The sequence below is a fragment of the Xenopus laevis genome, chromosome 1S, assembly GCF_017654675.1.
Source record: "Xenopus laevis strain J_2021 chromosome 1S, Xenopus_laevis_v10.1, whole genome shotgun sequence".
NCBI lineage: Eukaryota > Metazoa > Chordata > Amphibia > Anura > Pipidae > Xenopus > Xenopus laevis.
The window spans coordinates 125,589,788-125,609,994 of NC_054372.1; the positions used below are offsets into that span (position 1 = coordinate 125,589,788).

At 38.3% G+C, this 20,207-nt stretch overlaps 1 pseudogene across 1 annotated transcript in view; it reads left to right on the forward strand.

Moving 5' to 3' along the window:
- The window catches only part of LOC108704896, a 237,947-nt pseudogene extending 230,677 nt beyond the window's left edge, over positions 1-7,270 (forward strand). The window contains exons 8-9 of the transcript XR_005964674.1: positions 1,217-1,303; positions 4,180-7,270. The product of XR_005964674.1 is annotated as an aminopeptidase O-like (transcript). The remainder of the gene's footprint in view (positions 1-1,216; positions 1,304-4,179) is intronic.
- Positions 7,271-20,207: the final 12,937 nt, after the last annotated feature.

Below are 20,207 nucleotides of genomic sequence, written 5' to 3' on the forward strand. Positions count from 1 at the left end.
AACTGCTGGAGGGGACAATGTTGTTTATTTCATGTCTAATCAATGCATGCAACCCAGAAATACACTAAATAAGATTGCATAATCAGAGTCGGACGATATCATCCGGTTAGTAGTTTGGGCTGGAATTAGTACTATGACAATGAAAAAGCATCAACCCCATCTATTTCCCAATAGGCATTTGCTTATTCAGCTCTTGACTCACTGCTTCTTACACAACTGGGCTCAGTAAATACAATAGGGTCTTAGTGGGTGTCCTCTTCCATTTATTAAGATCTATTGTAAGGATCACTCATGTGTTCCACCTAGTGTGACATTAAATCTCTGTGTCCATGAACAGCATCATTGTACTCTAGATTTTCCACATGGTTATTTAGGTCAAGTGCCCTGGTGTAATCTGGATGATGCCCACAAGTAGCTTTCCATGTGCTTTCATCAAGAAAAACACATTTTATGAGCCAAAAATTTACACCCGCAAACCAGGTCTGATAACTGGAACAAATGTCTCCATAAACATTCATTTGCTTTGCTCACCTACAGTATCTGTGTGGCCCTTCAATATAGTAAATAGTAAGCAAAATGCCTGTAGATATATGAACTGAATTTTGCCAGCCTAACTGAATTCTGCTTATTAATTGTCTTGCAGGTTTCCTTGTTTCACCCTCTGTTACATTAGCTCTAATTTTGCCCATTTCACTACATTCAAACTTATAAGCAGGGCCATCCAACATAGTAACATGGTTGAATGTGAAATAAGCATAGGTCCATTAACGTCAGCTCTTTAAATTAAATTAACATTATAGAATAGCCAAGAGTTGTGCTTTTCCTGTTTTACTTCAATGGGGGAGGCCTGCAAATCCTGTTACAAAAGAGAAAGTGCAGTAGGCCAAATGTTAAAGTAGGCTTAGTCTATCTATATCATTGGTAATTGTCTCAATTTGTGTCCTTGCTGGTTGTCCATATCCTGTAAGGTGGCAATGTTGGGAGAATAGCAGTGCTCTTTGTTCAAGTCTGTGTTCTGCTGTGGTGCACCATGTGATGTAAAAGCAACATTAGTTTGATCTGTAGCATGGGCAGCCCATATAACGTAATAAATATAATAACTTGATTTTCTAGAATCCATGTCCAGCTGCCACCATGCATGAACTGTGTGGCCCCTGCTCTACTGATTATGCCTTTCATAAACGTGTCTGACTTTGCTACTTTGTTTATTTTATAGGTTCTGCATAGATGATGTGAGCTGGTTGTAAAACAGAAATACACTGCAGCCTACAATGACATTGAGAAGTTCCTGCATGAGGACCAGGTGTGTATTACTCCATACAAAGGGTAGACAAAGGGAAGTTGTTCGTAAATTTCAGCTCCCCCTCGGATACTCACTCACCCTTCTGTTGCATCACTTTCTCGGATGGATATGAAAAATACCTTGGTCATAAAATGGCCCCCTTCCATTTTAGTGTCAGAGAATTCTGTGGAAATGAAGCTTATGCCGTCTGCTTGGATTTTACCACTCCAACTGTAGTCTTTCTTATAAAAAATCTGTAGATGGTAATGTGTAAGTTTTAATATATTATTCACCCCTCTTACTAGAGTTACAGTTCTTTTGAGCAAGCAGACATTTAATCCACACCAATAAGCGAAAGTGTATATATTGAATAATAAATCAACTGAGTGTTACAATTAAATAGTTACAAATAAACTAAAGCATTATTTAGACTATTTACAGTTACTTCTTACTTATAAAGGCTGTGTTATTGTTACCCCCAGAGCAATAGAATAGAGGTCAGCTTCATACTTGCCATTATGGCTTCCCACTGTCCTCCAGCACATCTGTCCTGCAGTCCTTACATCCTTTCTTGTAACATGCTCCTGTGTCTCTTCACCCAGGCAGCCCCTTCACTCTTTTATCCTGGTTTGTGATAGCCTCCCCCAAAGCTGACCTCCAAATTTATCAGATAAAAAACCCAACTTGATTACACATCCTATTGAGCAAGTGTTTTGCATAAAAAATCAGTATCAAGGGTCCAGTAGCAAACATAAAGCCCTGCTACCATTTCCAGGAAACCCTTTGTATAATTTGGGTCAGGGTGTGACTTGGAATGTAAGCTACCTTGAAAACGGACTCTGTAATCAATACAATCCCATATACAGAGTGTATAATATGTATACACCCCAAACACATATATATATATATATATATATATATATGTATGTGTATATATATATGTATGTGTATATATATATATATATATATATATATATATATATATATATATATATATATGTTAATTATACAATTATACAATAAATTATATATAATTTACTATACATAAAATAATATCAAACCCAATATAGCTATTTCTTACAGCTGGACATCTAAGTAATATGGCACTTGATGCCTGCTCTACGCATTTACCTTTCTCTCTGTTGATCTGTAAAAAGTTTTTATGACCGTGAAAAATTAAACAGCTGTTATTTTTTTCTTCCCCCATAATAATAAGGTGAAAATGCTGAAATGCTTTAGAGATGATACACGTTGAGCCCTTTTCAAACAGTCTATATTCAGAACAGGGTTCGGCTAAATGTATTTCACTTTTCTTATGCGAAATAAGGATTAGCATTTCTCTCTTCGAAGGCAAAGAATTTCTGGGTAACAGTAAAAGAATGTATCTGCTAAAGACTTCTGGTCAGATATAAAGTATGGTAGGAAATTGGAAGCATAAAGAACTGGAATATCTTTGAATATTATTAAATCATTATATATTTTTTTTATTAATTGTTGTATTTTCAATATTTGTTGTTTTTTGGGAGACAGGACCTCTGTTTCCCCTGGCCCTTCTTTTGATTAATGCTCATTTAAAGTGGCTTTGCACCCAAATAGCTCCTTTGGAGATCAGAAATTGATGCAGTTGTGAGTCTAAGTCCGTGCTTAACTTTCTGGTATTGGCTCAGTGCCACTTTGTGCATTTGTATTAGCCAACAACATCTTCTGAATTCTTCCTTCCACATAACACTTCAGTGTAGTCATCTTCAGCTCAGTGGCATGTCAGCATCCTAGGAACTGATCTCATTGTAACTGACTGAACTTTTTAAGATGGTCTTAGAAATCCCAACCAAATGCTGCAGGAAACCCCAAAAATGGACAGATACAATGTTCAGTGCTAATTATAATGGTTTTGATAAAGATTGTGAAAATACAAATGCAAGGATTTGCCCAGAAGATTCTGTTTTTTGGTTAATGTTTGTATAATATAATTATAATTTGGAAGCATATGAAGTAAATGAATTATAAACACGATCACCTAAAATTTAGTTTTGCATTACATTTTGATAGTAATAGTGGCTAATAGTAATAAGAGGAAAAGAAATACAGGTGAGAATTGCTTTTGTAACATTTCTTAAAAGCATAAAAAAAAGCCCAATCAACTGTAAAACGGTTCAGCAGGACATAAGAGAGCTTTTGTGTTGGTCTTGTTTGTAGGGTAAGATGCTGCTTACCACTGAACAGTTTTGTAGCATGAGTGTAACAATCCCACACGGAACTTTATTTTGGTAAATTCAGTGCATCATGTTCCAAACAGACAAATGTTAATATGTTGTAAACATAAGTATATATAAAGCTTGATTTGCCCTAAAAGAAAACAACTAACTTAAATCCAGAGGCAGTTGGTCCTCTCTTACACTCGTAATCACAACGTTGAAGGGGCTGCAATATGCTCATGGCAATTACAAATAAGGGCAGTGGCTGTGAAATTCATATTACAATAGGGGCTTCCTTTGTGCACTTTACATACAGTAGATCTAAAGATTCCGTTGACAAAAAATAATCCTATGCAGATTTTGAAAGATGCTGTTTGCCCTTAAATTCAGTACTTTCCCTGGCTAAAAAATAAAGTATTCATTAATAGCAAACAGTTAACTCTTGTTTTAATGGATGAAATCATATTTTTGGGTAAATTCATTTCTGAACTCTGCTTGGTTTACTAATATTCACTTATGATCGATAGATAGATAACAAAATGTACTTCGAGAAAAGTAGCTCCTTGTGTAGATATATGTACTTTGGTGAAAAACCTTTGTTTCTGAGCTTTGCCTCCATGCAGCTGAGGGTTTGGTTATGTAGAATATACTTCAGTGAAGGATGGACTTATAAGTGTTTACTTGCTCTCTCCTCCTCAATAGGCAATGGGTGTGTATCTCTATGGAGACTTAATGGTGAACGAGGACGCCAGACAACAAGAAATTGCACGCCGATGCTTTGCTGCTGTAAGAGACAAGATGGATATGTCCTGTGTAAAAGTTATTGGAGAAATGCTGTTTTGATGGATTTAATTCTGTGACCTTATGCTGTGTTTGGATATTTGCAGTCTGCAATGCATTTAATGTAGAGGAGCTAGTGAGTCTCGTACTACGATTAGAATCAGGTCTATGATGTCATGTACATTAAGTCTCTTGCATTTTATATATACAATCTAGTTTACTTGGGCTCAGAAATTGAACCTATGTATTTCTAAACCTAATTCTAAAGAAATATGCAACACATAATTCCAGAGATTTTCTGTATGCCAGGCAGAATAAAAGGAATCTGCAGGTGTACTAATGTTTATATGGTCCTACAGAATTTTTTTTTAAAGCAGATTTTCTCCCAAACATTTCCACTCTATTTTCACAGTGGTTTTTCCATATACACTGTACTTTTGCGTGTGGTATGCAGGTCTTCAGCAGAGCAAAATAGTTAAGATAGTTGTCTAATGAAGTAACACATTTGATTTGCTTTTCCCTTGGACGTATAACTTTCCTGACGTTCACATCTTTCATAAGCTATAAAGGGAAATGTGCTGGGCTGCTCACAAATTCCACTTTCCTACAGTAATGTGTGTAATTTCATAAGCGGCTCCAAATGATCTGTCAAATGTATAATTATCAGGACAGGAATCCAATTGGTTGCTAAGGTGTGCCACAGTTTCTGTAGTACAAACATCCTCACTTGGGAGCCTTGTAGACCTTGGACTTATGTTGTGCTAGTGAAGCCATCTTTCAATGAGTTCAGATCTGAATCCACTCTAGTGCTAGCCTATAAATGGCCCTTAAATGCACACTTTATGTCATTATGTGCTCTAGACTGTCTGTGTGCTCCAGACTCAAGTGTGCTTAAGCAGCTATACATTCCCTCCCTTGTCAGATTTCATCTCATTGTGGTAATGAGCAAACTATAGTCAGGTGCATAGAGTGATGCTGACACCCAGCACCTTAGTTTATTAGGCAGACCTACAGCTTCGACTTTATGGCTGGAAGAAAAAGAGTGAACAGAATCAAACCGCAGCACAAAGGTATTTTCCTTTTGTAAGTAATGGCTCTTCATATTTTTGTATTTGCAAAGTATTGATTTTATTATAATGTTTTTCTTCAATCAGCCTTCCATCTTTTCTGCTGAGTGTGCAAATGATGTTATAATGTGATAGCTACCAGTCTGTGTTTTTGAACCTATAATTGCATTATAATGGAATGTTCTTTTATTGATTGGACCCTTAGTTGCATTAAGAAGCAACTTAACCATCCCTTCCTCCTACAGCAGAATCTACATGTGTTTAGCTTTCAAGGAGTTAAAGTACATTTTACCTCAGGTAATTGGTATGATGCCCCGTGGATATTGTAACTGCATTTTATACCCCCCTCTTAGATGAACATTTTTACTATAGATGGTGTGTGAATGTTATCTCCATTGCTGCCGATTTCCTGTTTCCTGTACACTGTGTGGATTAAAACTCTCTCTTGCTGCCACCGTCCAGGCATAGAAGCAGCTGTACAGCTGTGGGAGAAGCAATACTGTACGGGGTCACTTGCAAAACAACAGAACTCAATTACATTGCGTGGAATTTGAAAGGCGGCATCACGTTCCAGACTTTGAAAAGTTTTGTACTAACGGTGTGGCTGTTTGGGTTCCTGGCATGCTGATTTGTGAGTTAAGATTAAAATCACATTGCCAGGGATTACCACACAACCATGTCCTTGGCAACCCTCCTGGAAACACTAGCTGTTTTTCCCGAAAAGCACACAAATCCGAAAAGGCGTCTCCAGGAAGCAAGAGGAGCCGCACAAATTCTCCCATGGAATGTGATCCGGCACTTAACAAGGCTCACACAGTGACCTTTCTACCAAGGTGCAGAGCTTAGCTGATTGGTGAACAGTGATTGATTTCCTCTTTGTTCACAGTGGCTAAGTTCTGCACCTGAAGAGAGGGCGAGGGGAAGGTGTTTGGCTTCATCACTGCAGAATTTATCATGCGTTTTTAACAGTAATCCTTTATTTACAACTTTTCTTCCAAGAGGAACGGCAGAAGCAATTTTAGTTGATTTTTTTTAAAAAATTTAATGTAAGGTTGACTAAGGTCCAAAGTTACATCAGATTGATTAAGTGAATCTGTTATGGTCAACGGAAGAGCTTTATAATAACTAAATATAACATTTGGTGATATATGTGTTCTTTACCCGTGTATTTTTGTGCACACGGAGGAATGCAACTTCCTAATATGTTCTCGGATTTGGTACGTTATTCAATGTGGCTGGACCTGATGCTGTTCTACACATATGGTGGACCTGTCCTCTTGTGCCTACTGAACTGATATCAGTTCTATCTTACACACTGGCTCAGTTCAGCAGGAACAGGAGTCTGGCCCTTGAGCAAAGCGCTGACAACTCTCACAAAGTCCACAGAAGTACTAATAAGGGGTACAATTCTGCGCCAATATTTGTTTCCGGGCTGTTTATCATTAGTCATCGGAATGAGAACGCTGCTGTGTCATCACTGGAAGCTCACACCAGCATCTACAGTTGTTAAATTGACTTTTTTTTACGTTAATGCAGTAAATGTTTCTGCATGAAGGGTTTGAGTGGCTCAATAAACATAATGATATAAATGCCTATCATTTTCTCATGCATTTCTGAGTACTGTAGGCTCATTACCTTTGTTCTTAGTATGGTGTGTGTTTTTCTTCCTCTGAAATTTTTATACAGTACAGTTTTCTTTTACATCTTTCTTGCATACGTCTTGTTTGTCCAATCAACTACGATATCATTAAAAATGTAAAACATACAAGGCAGTTCTGCTATTGTTTGTTATTATGTTCAAACCAAAGTGTAAAATAACATTTCTGCCCAGATTTCCCCTTCATTTTATATGCATACTGTGCAGGAGATCTCTTTTAGAATATTCAACAGTTTATTTATGGGAACATATGTTTGTGATAAATAAAGAGCTTCTATTTTTTAAATTTTCCCCGTTTCCTCAAAATTTCTATTAGCCGCTTTGCGCACCCCTCAGATTTGTCACTGGCTTTCCCCCTATCAACTTCAGTGGGGAGGTCAAGCATAACAGTTGTTTCCTTCAATTTCATACTGAACTTCCAACACCAGGCCTCCCATCTCCTGCTTCCCCTAAGCTTTCACTTCCCATTGCGCTCCCCTTCAAAATATGCCAGGCTTCCCTTGCACAGTGTCATGAACAATTCCCAGAACCTTAAGTCTCACAGACAAATTCAAGTTTTAGCCACCCACTGCCCAATTCACCCCAGACATCTGGCAAGCTTTTCCACTGCAGTGCCTGTAGAAGATGCTATTGGCCATAGCGGTGGATATTAGTTTTTTTTCATTCCTTTAAACTATGTACAGTGAGTTCTGACATCAGAATATAATTTACAAGCTGGAAATTTGTGCAGTGTGTAAAAAACTGTCCATTCACATACGCTGCACACTCTTAAAGGTAGGTGTTAAGAAACAAGGAGGAGCCAAAACACTGGCGTGAGTGTTGGAATCAGAATATTTTTTCATCTACAAGAACTGAAAAAAATAGAAATGATGTGATACAAAGCAATGTATAGAGCTCACTCTTGGCTCCTATGGACAGTCAATGCAATTGCTTGATATTTTATTGATAAGACAATTTTACATTGGTGTGCAATCCTGCTGGGCCTGCCAGTTATCACTCTTATGAGGTTATATAATAAAAAAACACTGTTTGCCCAGGAGCAGTAACCCATAACAACCAATCAACAGGTAGCATTTACCAGTAACCTGTGTCGAGGGGACCCATCAACCAGACATAAAAAGCTGCATAATAAAATTGAACATGAAACCCCAATTTTTTTTATTAAAGCATCCATACCTATTATAAACTGTAAAAATTTAAAAAATCTCAGCTGTCAATCATATATTGCCTTCCCCTTTTCTATTCCATCCAGCATTTCCTAGATGTCACTGCACTCTTCATATCCCCCCCCCTCCCCGTATCCTGAGCATCAACATCAAGTCCCTGATTCTGGAGCTTAGCATTTCAGCTTGATGCAAAGCTCGCCTCAATAACAGTCTCCACAAAATGGCGCCTGCCTGCTTGCTGTGATTGTGAATTCCAAGACTTAAAGAAATAAGATCTAAATACTTTGTATAGTGTAGGTGTAGTTTATTTTGCTGGACTAACATCATAAAATAGCATTTGGAATTATCTCTTAGGGTGACAGGCCTCCTCTAAAAGCAAACATCTTTGGTTTTGGGTTACGCCCCTGGGCAAAAGTAGTGCCTTTTTAATACATATGGGGCTAAACTAAAAAAGAATTTCCATTAGATTATATCTATGTGATGCTTCATAGGAAACACAAGAAGTGAGGCAGTTTATCATTACTACAGTATTATATCTGGCCTGGCCTGTCCAACTTGCAACCTCAATCATCTGTTGTTAGACTGCAATTCCTAGAATCTTCTGACTCCTACATGCGTAAGGTCCCCATAGACGCAAAGACTTTTGTTGCCGAACGACCGATTTTAGCGAAGTGCAATCTATCTATGTTTGCAGGGACAAGCAGGCAGCTACCCTTTTCTTTCCTGGCAAATGGTCTTTTTAGTTGATGGACAATTCGTCTCGAGATAATCGTGGTCTCACGATGACGTTCGTATCTTTTAAAAATCTTTACATCTATGGCCAGCTTTATCTGTGCAGTCGGTCTGTTTCAAAAACCCTTTTTTGCACAGTACACAATATTCTCCTGTGCTTTACTGGATTTTCAAGGGAAACAAGATAATTCTTTCTAATAAACAAGGGATAATAATGCAATTCTGTACCATTTGTTGAATATATTAAGTGTATTCCTATTTTAACTGCTGAGGAGTCAATGGGCCACAGGAATGAATGTGCAGAGCCTTTAGTTCAAGCTGTTGCCTATGTGCAGATGCTGATTTTGCATGTGCCTTCCATTGTGTTGGCAAGAACCTTCTATTTTTAACAATGGCTAATAAATGTGTCATGAGGGAAATTTGTTTGCTTAGCATGTTACAGTTTGGTTTGGTGGAAATTGCAATTTATAACTTGTGCTTACCTGTGTGTTAGCACCATCACTAGTTCTAGTGATTTCAGTTTCTGTGTGTTGCATGGATACACAGCATAGCACAAACCATTGCATGTACACACACACTCAATTCCCCAGTGCACAGTTGTTAAGTGCTAACCTGGAGTTCTGTCAGCTCTTTCCCAGCCAGCCATTGCTTCAGCTGCTGGGGTAGTTTATTTGCCTGCAATTCAAAGTAAACGGAACACTGCAGGAAATGCATTTTTTGGTTCAATAGGATACTGTTTGCGTGCTTGTGAAAATGTGCTGTGGCTGTTGCAATCCATTATGAGAATAATCGAATAATAGTTCTGAAAGTACCCGCACTCCCACGATTTATGCTGGGTGCTCCGGTCAAGTGTAATGTACAGCTTTCAAAATGGAAGAGCACTCCAGAGATTTTTCCAAACAGATATTTTTGGAAAAATCTTTGGAGTGCTGGTCCATTTTGAAGGATATATATATATATATATATATATATATATATATATATATATATATATATATATATATATATATATATATATATATATATATATATATATATATATATATATATATATATATATATATATATATATATATATATATATATATATATATATATATATATATATATATAAAATCATACTATTAACCAGCACTCACCATAAATCCATCAAGTCCCGGGTGCTCCTCAGGAAGAACATACAGTGAATGAAGTTAGGAGCACTCACTGGTATCATGAAATAGAAGTTTTATTGGAGTTTTACAAACTACTTCACATCAACGCGTTTCGGTTCTCTTTGAACCGTCATCCTGTTTTTTCAAACTTTAAGTCCTTTGAGTGTGGCTACTTCAGCGACTATTTATTCATCATTGTGGAACTGCACCCAGGCAACAGTGACTGCTTTTTCATGAGTGCCGTGCCGGCATCCATGAAAAATATATATATAATGTTTCCCAGCTGCAGAAAACCTCTCTACACTTTCACTCAAGCCCATTTCAGCTGTAAAGGCTTTCACATACTATGGTATTGTCAATGCCAATGATTTTATTATTTTCATTTGTTCCTTTCTTTTCCTTTTAAGACAATTTGATAGGTGTGCTCTCCCACAGCTGCTAGCCAATAAAATGCCTTCTTCATCTACATTAAAGGGACCTCACAGGAATCGTCAGGTTGAACTCATTGTTTAGATTTGCACTGCTGTTACTTTCTGAATTGTTAATTTAACCCTTTGTTTTCATGATACGTTTCTTCTCTTTTGGCCCCACACCTTGGTTAGAAATGGGCAGTTCATTCCTCCCTCTTTCTCTCGTTCCCTTCTTTTTCTATGGACACCAGATACTGTTATTATTGAAAAGACTTAAACAGGATTTCACAGTCCCCTTTGTCTGATTTTTATAGGTTGCAGTCTTGTAACTGCATTCTGTCATTGTGATGTGATGAGGGCTCTTGCAAGGAAGATTTAAGAGAAGAAAACTTTTTTTTTTTTGCACTTTTTTTTTTACTGTAATGGTAACTAACTGGTTAATGCTGATGCACTGGCAGTTCAGACAATTAACAGGTTTCCAAGACACATGCCACTGGGAATATCCACCAGGTGCCATTGGCCTTAGAAGAGTTCAAATGTATCAGCTACTTGTCGCATGTTTGAGCTGCTGGTAGATGCAAACAAAAAGTTGCAAACGAATACGAATTGTTTAATATATCAACGACTGAACGGAAATATAGTGCATTTTTTAAACTAGTTTAGTTGATTGTATAGTGCCACAGTTCATATCTTACAGCAGTTAGTAGCTTGGCAGTGTGACTAGCCATGCAGCAGGCAGATTTTTTCTAAAATCATATGATTTAGCTATCCTATCGAACGTTGCCCTTTATGATAAATATGTTGTAAGCTACATGCAGTCCTCCAGCCTCTTTCTTATTGCTCTGTTATATGCTGATAAAAAGAATACAATGTATAATGTCTTTTAAATTGGTGCACTGGTAGGTAGATAGGTTATCGGAAGTTTTTTTTTTAAACCAGCTATATTATTGCTCTTCCCTAGAATTCCCTTTACTGACATTCTGCCAACCCGTCCACAAGGAGCTGGGCAGAAACTAAGTAGATGTACCACCAGACCTCAGGAAAAAAAGCAAAACTGAAACCAAATAGGAGCCACAAATCAAATAACAGCCCAACATATTGGCCACATGCAAGGGCACTATATATCAAAATGATAGGTGTCAGAGTCTCTTAAACGTTAAAAAAATTAGAAAAAAAGTGATGTCATAATCAACAGGGGATGCATTGAAACACTCCAATTCCCTCTCTGCTGCGTTGTTTCAGGAAGAACAATAGTACAATTGAGTAGGGATGGTTTGTCAATTGTACTTTTTGCACCGTGCCCTTTTGTTCTCCCTGTTTCTCTCACACAATTTCAGCACACAAGCTTGGTTTCCCTAATAAGATTTTAAGCGCAGCATGATGTCCTTTCTCATATCATATTAGACTAATTAATTTCATTAAATTTGTCAAATCTTTCATTTCAGGTTGCAGCTCTTTGGGATATGGAATTGCTTGTCTTGAATTAGGCACAGTCTAAACCGCAAATGATTCAGAGTGGAGTAGTAATACTATTATGCTATTTTGATTATTCGGCCCATGGCTAACCAAACTGATTATAAACTGATTATAATAATAAACTGAATTCTACAGGTCTCAATACTTTACTAACACAAATTTCAGAGATGGTGATCTGCAAGTAGGCTAATTAAGAGGATGGAGAATGTACAGTTGTGTTCAGAATAATAGCAGTGTGTTTAAAAAAGTGAATAAAGCTCAAAATCATTATAATAATTTTTATTTCCATACATGCAAATGCATTTGGGGACACCACATTCTAATCGTTTTCTAGAAAATGAAGAAAAGGGAATATTAGGCTGTTTCAAAATAGTCTGCATTCTTCTTCTTCTTTACAAACTCAAATATTCACTGTATAAACTGAAAAATGTTTCAATATTTTGCTTACCTTAGAATCACTGAACTAATATTTAGTTGTATAACCAGTGTTTCTGAGAACTGCTGCACATCTGTGTTACATGGAGTCAACCAACTTCTGGCACCTGTTACATTCCATAATTCTTCTGCATTTTTTTGGTTTTGCCTCAGAAACAGCATTTTTGGTGTCACCGACAAGTTTTATATTGGATTAAGGTCCGGAGATTGGGCTGGCCACTCCATAACATCAATCTTGTTGGTCTGGAAGCAAGATATTGCTCATTTACTGGTGTGTTTGGGGTCATTGTCTTGTTGAAACTGATCCATTTCAAGGGCATTCCTCTCGGGCATAAGGCAACATAAATCTCAATCTTATTTTGATGTATTGAAACTGATCCATGATCCCCGATATGAGATAAATAGGCCCAACTCCATAGTAAGAGAAACATCCCCATATTATGATGCTTGTGCCACCATGCTTCATTGTCTTCAATTGTCCTGTGGCTTGAATTCAGTGTTTGGGGGTCATCTGACAAAATGTCTGCGGCCCCTAGACCCAAAAAGAACAATCTTGCTTTCATTAGTCTACAAAATGTTGTGCCATTTATCTTTAGCCCAGTCAATGTGTTCTTTGGAAATTGTAACCACGTCTTTTTTTCAACAATGGGACTTTGCAGGGGCTTCTTGCCGATAGCTTGGCTTCACATAGGTGTCTTCTAATTGTAACAGTACTCACAGGTAACTTTTGGCTTAGTCTTTGCCATTTTGGCTATACTTCTGTCCATTCGAATGTCCATTTTACGTTTTCTTTCACGTTTTTCAGGTTTTGGTTGCCATTTTAAAACATTTTAGCTAAGCAGCTTTTAATTTTCTGCACTCCTTTAAATGTTTTCCCACTCTCCAATCAACTTTTTAATCAAAGTACACTGTTCTGAACAATGTCTGGAACAATCCATTTTACTCAGATTTTCAGAGAGAAATGCACTATAACCGGCACAACATGTGTTGCCTTCCTTCCTTAAATAAGGGCCGTAATTGACACCTGTTGTTTCACAGAATAAATGACCTCACTAAATGAACTCCACACTGCTATTATTTGGAACAAGATATTATTATTTGGAACACTGTTATTATTTTGAACAAGCCTCAATTAATGATTCCATTACACAGAATTAGCAGCAGGCATGTCCTGACTGTTGGGTTTGTTGGTTTTCTATTACTCCACTACACTAATCTGATACTAATTTACACTAGTAAATTATTTACAATGCAGAAATATAATTTCTACCAAAAACAGTGATTGATCAGGTGATGTCGGACTGCTATTATTCTGAACACAACTGTAAATGTTCTCCTCCCCAATGGGATTTTTAAACCTGACCAGCTAATATCTGTTTAATTATTTTTTTTAAAGTTTTTATTTTGTATTTTGCATTTCAATTTTTAACAGTACAAGGGGGAACAGCCCCCTTGGTTAAAGGAAGGATAGGAAAAAGAGAATGCGATAGAGTGAAAAGATAGAAGAAGAGGCAAGCTGGTGGGGGGCTTACCAAGCTGAGAACTAGGGATGCACCGAATCCACTTTTTTGGATTCGGCCGAACCCCCGAATCCTTCATGAAAGATTCGGCCAAATACCAAACCGAATCCAACCCCTAATTTGCATATGCAAATTAGGGGCGGGAAGGGGAAAACATTTTTTACTTCCTTGTTCTCTGACAAAAAGTCACGCAATTTCCCTCCCTGCCCCTAATTTGCATATGCAAATTAGGATTCGGTTCGGCCGGGTAGAAGGATTCGGCAGAATCCGAATCCTGCTGAAAAAGGCCGAATCCTGGCCGAATCCCGAACCGCATCCCTACTGAGAACATTATACATATATTCCTAATGCATCAGCCATGCTTTTCTTACTAAATCTTGGGGCACTGTTAAGGCAATGCATTCCCCTCCAGCCATGTTCCCCAGACGGCTTCAAATTTAGCAGGGCATCTACGGGCCTGGTATACAAGTTTCTGCTTGGGTAAAGAGTCATTGATACGTTTTTTTTCCAATGTAGCAGGATTGCCTGTTTTGCATAGTAAAAAGTTTACACAGTTTAGCCAGGGGTCTCAGTGTTAATGTTTCCGTGATACCCAGAAGACAGAGGCTGGGTGACAGTATATTAGGGAGTGCTAAGGCAGTTTCAGCATACGTAAGCAGGGCCGCCATCAGGGGGGGACAGGGGGGACAAGCGTACCGGGCCCGGGCATGAAGGGGGGCCCGGCAGCGCTGCATTTTTTTGAAGATCCGGGCCCCCCTTACGAGCGCCCGAGCCGTACGTCTTGCCTCTTCAGTGCCGAATGCGGAAGTGCCGAAAAGCCGAAGCCGATGCGACGAAAAGACCCGAAGTCACGGAAAAAGCCGAAGTCCCGAAGTCACGAAGCGCCGAAAAGACCCGAAGTCACGAAAGGAGGCGAAGTTGAAGTACTGAAGCCATGAGTTCAATTCTACTGAACACCAGTTTGTGTTTTTTTTTTTTTTAATCCCCTGGCCACCAATGTATTATTTTAATATTCTATAGGCCCCTGCCACCAATCTTTTTTTTAAAACTTTTGTTTTTGGGGCCCCAATTTTTTTTTTAACTCGTAAGGGGCCCCTTGCCACCATTGTTTTTTTTGGGTTTTTTTTTTAAAAAAAAAATTAATTTTCTTTTTGGTGGCCCCAAATTTTTTTAACTTGTAAGGGGGCCCCTGCCACCAGTTTTTTTTTTTTTTCAAAAAAAAATTATTTTTATTTTTTTTGGGGCCCCAATTTGTTTTTAACTTGTAAGGGGGCCCCTGCCACCATTTTTTTTTTTTTCAAAAAAATTTTTTTTTCAAAAAAATTTTTTTTTTGGGGCCCCAATTTGTTTTTAACTTATAAGGGGGCCCCTGCCGCCAATGTTTTTTTTTTTTTCAAAAAAAAATTAATTTTTTTTCAAATTTTTTTTTGGGGCCCCAATTTGTTTTTAACTTATAAGGGGGCCCCTGCCGCCAATGTTTTTTTTTTTTTTCAAAAAAAAATTAATTTTTTTTCAAATTTTTTTTTGGGGCCCCAATTTGTTTTTAACTTAGAAGGGGGCCCCTGCCACCAATGTTTGTTTATTTTTTAGTTTTTTTTACATTTTTTTTGTTGGGGCCCCAAGTTTTTTTAACAGGGGGCCCCTGCCACCAATGTTTTTAAAAAAAAAAAAATTTTTTTTTTTTTTTTTGGGGCCCCAATTTTTTTTATAAGGGGGCCCTGACCATCAATAGCTTTTTACAACTTGTGTGGGGGGGGGGTTACTTTTTTAGCGCTGATGTCTGTGTGGTCTTTTAACTGCGATGTGGGCGGGATATGGGGCGGAGCTTGGTCGTCAGTGTGGGCGGGGCCCAGGGGGCCCCAAAAATTTTGTTGTACGGGGCCCCGTGATTTCTAATGGCGGCCCTGCCCGAAGTCACGAAAACAGCCGAAGCCGAAGTCCTGAAGCGGTGAAAAGACCCGAAGTCACGAAAGGAGGCGAAGTTGAAGTACTGAAGCCATGAGTTCAATTCTACTGAACACCAGTTTGTGTTTTTTTTTTTTTTAATCCCCTGGCCACCAATGTATTATTTTAATATTCTATAGGCCCCTGCCACCAATCTTTTTTTTAAAACTTTTGTTTTTGGGGCCCCAATTTTTTTTTAACTCGTAAGGGGCCCCTTGCCACCATTGTTTTTTTTTGGGTTTTTTTTTTAAAAAAAAAAATTAATTTTCTTTTTGGTGGCCCCAAATTTTTTTAACTTGTAAGGGGGCCCCTGCCACCAGTTTTTTTTTTTTTTCAAAAAAAAATTATATTTTTTTTTTATTTTTTTTGGGGCCCCAATTTGTTTTTAACTTGTAAGGGGGCCCCTGCCACCATTTTTTTTTTTTTCAAAAAAATTTTTTTTTTGGGGCCCCAATTTGTTTTTAACTTATAAGGGGGCCCCTGCCGCCAATGTTTTTTTTTTTTTTCAAAAAAAAATTAATTTTTTTTCAAATTTTTTTTTGGGGCCCCAATTTGTTTTTAACTTATAAGGGGGCCCCTGCCGCCAATGTTTTTTTTTTTTTTCAAAAAAAAATTAATTTTTTTTCAAATTTTTTTTTGGGGCCCCAATTTGTTTTTAACTTAGAAGGGGGCCCCTGCCACCAATGTTTGTTTATTTTTTAGTTTTTTTTACATTTTTTTTTGTTGGGGCCCCAAGTTTTTTTTAACAGGGGGCCCCTGCCACCAATGTTTTTAAAAAAAAAAAAAATTTAATTTTTTTTTTTTGGGGCCCCAATTTTTTTTATAAGGGGGCCCTGACCATCAATAGCTTTTTACAACTTGTGTGGGGGGGGGTTACTTTTTTAGCGCTGATGTCTGTGTGGTCTTTTAACTGCGATGTGGGCGGGATATGGGGCGGAGCTTGGTCGTCAGTGTGGGCGGGGCCCAGGGGGCCCCAAAAATTTTGTTGTACGGGGCCCCGTGATTTCTAATGGCGGCCCTGCCCGAAGTCACGAAAACAGCCGAAGCCGAAGTCCTGAAGCGGTGAAAAGACCCGAAGTCACGAAAGGAGGCGAAGTTGAAGTACTGAAGCCATGAGTTCAATTCTACTGAACACCAGTTTGTGTTTTTTTTTTTTTTAATCCCCTGGCCACCAATGTATTATTTTAATATTCTATAGGCCCCTGCCACCAATCTTTTTTTTAAAACTTTTGTTTTTGGGGCCCCAATTTTTTTTTTAACTCGTAAGGGGCCCCTTGCCACCATTGTTTTTTTTTGGGTTTTTTTTTTTTAAAAAAAAATTAATTTTCTTTTTGGTGGCCCCAAATTTTTTTAACTTGTAAGGGGCCCCTGCCACCAGTTTTTTTTTTTTTTCAAAAAAAAATTATTTTTTTTTTAAATTTTTTTGGGGCCCCAATTTGTTTTTAACTTGTAAGGGGGCCCCTGCCACCATTTTTTTTTTTTTTCAAAAAAATTTTTTTTTTGGGGCCCCAATTTGTTTTTAACTTATAAGGGGGCCCCTGCCGCCAATGTTTTTTTTTTTTTTTCAAAAAAAAATTAATTTTTTTTCAAATTTTTTTTGGGGGCCCCAATTTGTTTTTAACTTATAAGGGGGCCCCTGCCGCCAATGTTTTTTTTTTTTTCAAAAAAAAATTAATTTTTTTTCAAATTTTTTTTTGGGGCCCCAATTTGTTTTTAACTTAGAAGGGGGCCCCTGCCACCAGTGTTTGTTTATTTTTTAGTTTTTTTTACATTTTTTTTTGTTGGGGCCCCAAGTTTTTTTTAACAGGGGGCCCCTGCCACCAATGTTTTTAAAAAAAAAAAATTTTAATTTTTTTTTTTTGGGGCCCCAATTTTTTTTATAAGGGGGCCCTGACCATCAATAGCTTTTTACAACTTGTGTGGGGGGGGTTACTTTTTTAGCGCTGATGTCTGTGTGGTCTTTTAACTGCGATGTGGGCGGGATATGGGGCGGAGCTTGGTCGTCAGTGTGGGCGGGGCCCAGGGGGCCCCAAAAATTTTGTTGTACGGGGCCCCGTGATTTCTAATGGCGGCCCTGTACGTAAGAACCTCTTGCCAGAATCCCTGGATTATTGGACATTCCCAGAAGACATGTAAAAATCTACCACAGCGTTGAGGCACTTGGGACACTGGTACCTAAACAACATATTTGCTGGGAGTTGGAATTTGATTTGGAGCACACTTAATTGTTTACACTCCCCATCTGCTATAATATCCCCAAATGTTTTGACTCCTGCGTTAGGAAATACCCCTAAAGAGTAACTTGGCCAGGTCCTCTAAAGAGCCTGCAATAGTGGCTTCAAGTAGAAGTGCTCAGTTGTGGAGCAAGCCACCAGTGTGCAAAGACCATCTGGCTGGCCAAAACATATGTCTCAATATTAGGCAAGGCCAGTCCACCACCTGTTAGTTGGGCTTGAAGCGTCTGAAAGGCCAATCTGGGTTGTTCATCTGACCATATAAATCCCCTTATAATTGAGTCAAGAGTCTTGAACCTGGGTGCATTATGAAACACATATAGAAATTTTGGTTAAAAAAAAAATAATTTTCAGCAAATTGACTTTACCGGGGTCTGATAAGGGTAGATTTTGCCAGAACAACAGTCTCTCTCTAAGCCAGTAAAGAGAGATATTCAATCATTCATACATTTCCAGGTTCTATCCAAATTCAGATACCACACTTAGTTATGCAATTGTACGTGGGCTGTTCGGTGGGGGATCATCTATGGGAAAGATCAAGGATTTATCATAATTGACTTTGAGTCCAGAGTAATTTCAAAAACTTGTTAGCAATTATATCAGGGCATGAAGGAAGTCCTTGGAGTCTGCCAAATATAAAAGCATATCATCCGCGTATAATGATACTTTCGTCTCCAAATTTCCTAAGAAGCCCCACAATTTCTCTGTCCTCCTATATCTTAATTGGTAAAGGTTCAATAGCAAGGGTGAAGGGCTAAGGTGATAATGTACAGACCTGCCTAGCCACCCAGCCTCAGGTGTACAATTGGTGAAAGCGCACCAGTCACCAGAACTCTTGCTCGAGGTCCTGCATAGAGTGCCTTAACCCAACCTATAAATCTGGGCCCAAAGCCAAAACAGGTAAGGACTTTTCGCAAATAGGCCGAAATACGCTATCAAAAAATTTCTCTTCTGTCCAAAACTATCACTATTCTGGTAACACAAAGGTTATTAAACAGGTGCCTAATGTTTATATCGTTGTCCCGGCTGGCATGAACACAGTCTGGTCCGGGTGTATCAGATCTCTTATCGCTCCCTATTATCACAGTTAAGTAATAATATGAGTCTATATTATTCTCACTTAGAGGGGGGGTTTACCTTCTTTTGGGATCAGGGTGATATGTACTTCATAGCAAGAGTCAGGGAGGGGTGTGAGTCACATTATTATACATTGAACACAATTTGGGTGCAAGCTGTTCTGAAAAGTGTTTGTACCTTTCGGGGGAAGCCAGTCAGGGCCAGGGGCTTTCACTCCGGGCAAAATATTTATGACCTCCTCAAGCGAGATATCCCATTGGGTATCTATAGTGTCTAGGAAGATCGCATACCAGTAGGTAGCTGGTCTGATTGAAAATCATATAGGGTTTGATAGTACCGAGCAAGATGGTTGACCATTTATTTCTTAGTGTTGGTTAGAACCATCCTTAATTTTTAACTCTTTAAGGGCCCAGTAGGGTGTTTCAACATTGGCAAGTAGTTTACCCTTATCAGACCAGTGAGCAGCCCTGTATAACTCAGTTTGGGTATATTTTTCTGAAAACAGTAAGTTGACATCTCTTTGGCACTCATTGAGTCTATGCGCATTGAAATCACTGATCTCACCCATCAATGCATTTTCCACCAGAGCAAACTTGTCCTGGGCTTGAAGTAAGGATTCACCACAAGCCTGTCTAGCTTGTTTGATTAGAGATATGTACATGCCCCTAGTATAAGCTTTCCCTGCATCCCAGACTGTTAGCCTGCACTGTACCTGATTAATTTTTAACAAGATATCAGTAAGGCAAGCCTGTTGGCGGCCACCATAATAGAGCAGATAATCTGCCCACTGATGAGACTGAACTAACAGCTTCAGTCTGACTATATGTATCTTAATTAATGTGTTCCTTCGCCTCAATTTACTATTGAGGTGCAACTGCTATTCTTCCTTACAGATATCCTTTTAGATGTGTGTGTGTGGGGGTCACTAGACAACAGGATTTTGTTTTCAACAGGCCATGATCTGACTTCATTGCATTCCAGTTCTGAATGCTGAACTGGTTTAGCCACAAGTTATTGAATTGATAAGCCACTTAGCTTAAAGGACATTGTTTTCTTGTTAATAGTTATTAAAAAAAAC